Here is a 4,702-nt window from a genome sequence, read left to right as displayed (position 1 = left end):
TAGCTAGCAATCCAAAACAGTCCAGTGGAGCCTGAGCGGAGGGTGTTGCCTTCTGACACACTTCCAGTGATGTCAGGGGATGTGGCATGTGCAAATAAGTTATGCTAATGAGTTATGCTAATGAGCTCCTGCACCTCTTTTTCTACAAAATTACCCCTGACTATTGCTCCTAGTGATAACTATGGCAGTGTTTACGGCAGTGGTGGCTTCTAGCGGTATAGATATTTCTCACATTCCCCGCTCCCCAGCAGTCCTAATACTAGTACTTTTGTTAAAAAAACTCCCAAACAAACAGCATTTCTATTTTAAAAAAATTGATGGTATTTAGAACCTGCCTTTCTTCTTTCAAGGAACCCCAGCCAGTTTATGTGGCATTCCCTGAAAGTCCCCTGTCCTAGTCATGCTAATATACTACTAGAGTGCCAGTATGGAGTAGCGGTCAGTATGCCAAGCTAGGATGTGGCTGAGACCCCTCTCTGCCATGGAAGCACACTGGGTGACCTTCGGCCAGTCACATATTCTCAGCCTAACCCGTCTCACAGTGTTGTTGTGGCGATAACAGGGAGGAGAACTGAAGGATGTAAACTACTATGGGGGCTCACCGGAGAGCAAGGTTGGGGTATAAATGAAGTAAATAAAGAGTAATGGGATAAAACACAAGTATGTGGGAACAATGAACAACAGCTGTCCTTAGTAGGATGTAACATTTTGGATTGCTCCAAATGCTTCACAGAAATTACCTCAGTATTTCTCACGTCAGCATTATGGAGCAGGTATTAGAACCCACACACTGCACCAGCTGAGAGATGCTGAGAGAATGTCTAGGCCACTTTGTGAGTTCAGGGCAGGGGTGACGTAGACCTGGGGACTTCCTGGCTCACAGCGGGGTTTCAGCTGGGTAGGTCATTACACAAGCTCTCTAAAATTAGACTTATTCTGGATCCTTGGCGGCAAGAAATAGAAGTGCTATGAACAGGAAACTGCTTTGTCAGAAGGATCTTAATATGGGCCGTAAAAGCAGAGCTGGGATAAAAATAAAGTCAGTGATCAGAAGTGGAGAACGACTAAGTGTTCGCGGAGGGAAGGTGTTGGGTATTACAAGTTGAAAACACTCAGTATATCTGGGGTTAAATGTTTGTTTATGTTAGTCACAGGAAGTCACATGTTTCTCATGTAACCAATGTTCTTTAGATGTAGAATGCCCCGGAATTTTCTCCCTGATCTAGGAATTCGATTGGGACTAAAGTGTCAAGGTGTATTGCCATTTTATGGCTTCTCTTCCGGTCTTTGTTTGGTGTTCTGAAGAACAAGAAGAGTAGTCATAATCTCTCTTCTAGTTTTGTCTTTGTAGAGTAAGGATATAGCCGATTATGTTCTGTTGTTATTTTCATCCCAGTTACCCTTCCCATGCTAGAATTTAGTAAAAACTTTATATTTTAATCACACATGGACTCTCAGTCTGAATTATTTTACTCTGGCTCTGCTGGACCATCTTATCTCTGCTAAATACCATTTTTCCAATATCTCACTATCACCCAACAGAAGGAATCAAAGTATCCACCCTCGTTCTGTTTTCCTTTGAGGGGAAAGTGATTGGATCTTTTGGATTTTACGGAAAGGTGACTCTTAATGGTTCCAAGCTCGAGTGGGAAGTTTCTGGTTCAAGTCTGATTTCAACCGTCAAACTGTGAACTCACCAGCAAGACTCTCCAGAGCCTCACAGGCCTTTTCCTAGCTCTACTGGCCTGCTTTGCAGTGTTGTCATATGGACAAGTAGAAAAACATGCCTGATGGGGCATTAATAGGGTTGCCACAGTCCATGTAAGGCCTGGAGGTCTGGAATTACAGTGATTTTTGAAGGGTGTGCTTTATGGCAATGTACCCCACTGAAGAAGAAGAGAAGAAGAGATTGGATTTATACCCCGCCCTTCACTACCCAAAGGTGTCTCAGAGCAGCTTAAAGGTCACATCAGCAGGTGCAAGTGGAGGAGTGGGGAATCAAACCCGGTTCTCCCAGATTAGAGTCCGCACACTTAACCACTAGACCAAACTAGAAGGAGCCTCCCTGCTCCTTCTAGGAATCTCCCCGTCACAGTTACCCTTAATAACTAGCAGTCAGATGTGTGCTGCCTCTAAACATGGAGGGTCTGTATAACCATCGCAGCTCATGGCCACTGATGGACTTGTCCAGCTGCATGAATCTAACTCCCTTTTAAAGTTTTCTGAAACAGCTGATGTCACTTCTTACTGCAGTTATTCAATAAGTTAATTATTCAGCATGTGAGCCTACTGCCAATCCTGTTCAGTATTACAGATTCTGGAAGCTCCTGTTTTCTTTGTATCAGCTCCTGGGCCCCTGACGATTCCCAAAATACCAGGTTGCATGGCCTGTGCCTCTCAGTTTTCCTCTCTGTAGCCATGCTTCTAATTTTTTTTTTCAATTTTACATTGACACACACACGTCTCTCAATGGTCCCTGACTTGGATAGCCCAGGCTAGCCTGATCTCATCAGATCTTGGAAGCTAAGCAGGGGTGGCCCTGGCAAGTATTTGGATAGGAGGCCACCAAGGAAGTCCAAGGTTGCAACACAGAGGCAAGCAATGGCAAACCACCTCTGAATGTCTCTTGCCTTGAAAACCCCATGGGGTTGCCAGAAGTTGGCTGCAACTTGATAATGGGGGGAGTCTACTAGTATAGGATACCCTTCTTACATCTGATGAAGCCAGCTCTAGTTCACAAACACTTCATGTCACAATAATCTTTAGTAAGTAAATCAGCAAGCATTCTGTCTCAGTTTAACTTTGTACCCTTATGTAGCACAAAAGGGGGGTTGCTGTTTATATAGTGGTACAAGGACTGGGATCACTGTAATTGATTCTACTGGCATACCTTCTTAAAATATTATCTCATTTGTCATATAATATGAAGCAAATGCCTGCAGTAACAAAGCTGCATTTACAAAAGGCGAAGTATCAGCTGTCCCACCAATACAATATTATTTTTTTAAAAAAATTCTCAAAAGGTGTTTAAAATGTAATTAAATCACTTCTAAATATTGCCGGGGGGTGTGGAACAGTAGTCCTAACTACTAATCTCAGAATTCAAATGTGCTTTAACTATGTCTAAAACAAGATCTATCCAAAAACCACCAGCACAAAGTATAGCTACTTGTTTGTTTGCATTGCTTAACCAAGAAAAGCATTTGCCTACATTTTTAACCACTAATACAGATTGAGCTGCGGTGGCTCAAGTGGTTAAGACACTGAACTGCAGGCTGTGGAAGGTCAGTAGTTAAACTCTATGGGTTTCCCTTGGATGATTGTGGCTCCGCCCCCAACGTGCTTGTGTCACTTCCGGGTGATGTGCTTGCGGCGCGCGTGCGCAGCAAGGCTGGACTCCTCCACTCTGGAACAGGTAAGCACTTGGCAACCGTATCACGTCACAATAATCTTTAGTAAGTAAATCAGTAAGCATTCTGTCTCAGTTTAACTTTGTACCTTTATGTAGCACAAAAGAGTGAGGTGCTGTTTATATAGTGGTACAAGGACTGGGATCACTGTAATTGATTCTACTGGCATACCTTCTTAAAATATTATCTCATTTGTCATATAATATGAAGCAAATGCCTGCAGTAACAAAGCTGCATTTACAAAAGGCGAAGTATCAGCTGTCCCACCAATACAATATTATTATTTTTAAAAGTTCTTGAAAAGTGTTTAAAATGTAATTAAGTAACTTCTAAATATTGCCGGGGGGGGGGAACAGTAGTTCTAACTACTAATCTCAGAATTCAAATATGCTTTAACTACCTAAAACAAGATCTATCAAAAACCACCAGCACAAAGTATAGCTACTTGTTTGTTTGCATTGCTTAACCAAGAAAAGCATTTATCTACATTTTTAACCACTAATACAGATTGATACCGATCACCATGCATGTAAAGAGTGGAGGGAAGGAAACATCTCACCATTTCACTACTTTGATAGATCGTTGTGAAATATTAACTTGGCTGTTCATAATATTAACAGAGGTTTGCTGTTCCCTTATTAAGTGTTAACTTCCCAGCCAGAGTACAGGTGAGAAGGAATGAGACCAAAACCTGAGAATAAGGGAGAGGGGAAGAGTTCTTGCCTTCCTACAACGCTGGCTTGGCTGATGGGCTTAGCAGCATCTCAGGCTCATTGCCGTAAACGATCCAGCCTCTTATGACTTCCACATGGGCTCATCTGCCTTACTTTCAATGCAATTGGGAAACGGGATTTTTCTTGCTTCCCCACAACATTGTAGTACATTTGTGCACTTCCAGGCATTTTGCTAGCTTTTATCCAATATGTCTCAAACCTGCTTTGCTCCAAAGTTTTGGGGAAGATCACAATAAAGCCTGGATGGCTGCTGTGTAGGTGGAAAAATTCAGGCTTTCCCAACGCACGCTGCAGCCGCTTTCCCTGAGATTTCCCCCAGAGTGGCCATTTCTTCTCCTCCACGGGGGGCTTTAATTTTTTTTAATTCACAGTGGCATATCATTATATCATATGGGGACATTACCTCTTTTATTAGAAGATAATAGCAGGCCTACCACCCTTTTAGCTGTGAAAATTTTATGCATCAGACTGTGATAGATTTTTGCAGCCGTTCAAATGGGGTCTAGGTTTTTTTCTATATTTTCGTAATCTACATTGAACTAATAAGAAGTAGGTAGG

The sequence above is a fragment of the Gekko japonicus genome, unplaced genomic scaffold, assembly GCF_001447785.1.
Source record: "Gekko japonicus isolate JY-2015 unplaced genomic scaffold, Gekko_japonicus_V1.1 scaffold48, whole genome shotgun sequence".
Taxonomy (NCBI): domain Eukaryota; kingdom Metazoa; phylum Chordata; class Lepidosauria; order Squamata; family Gekkonidae; genus Gekko; species Gekko japonicus.
Note: the sequence above shows the minus strand (reverse complement) of the source record.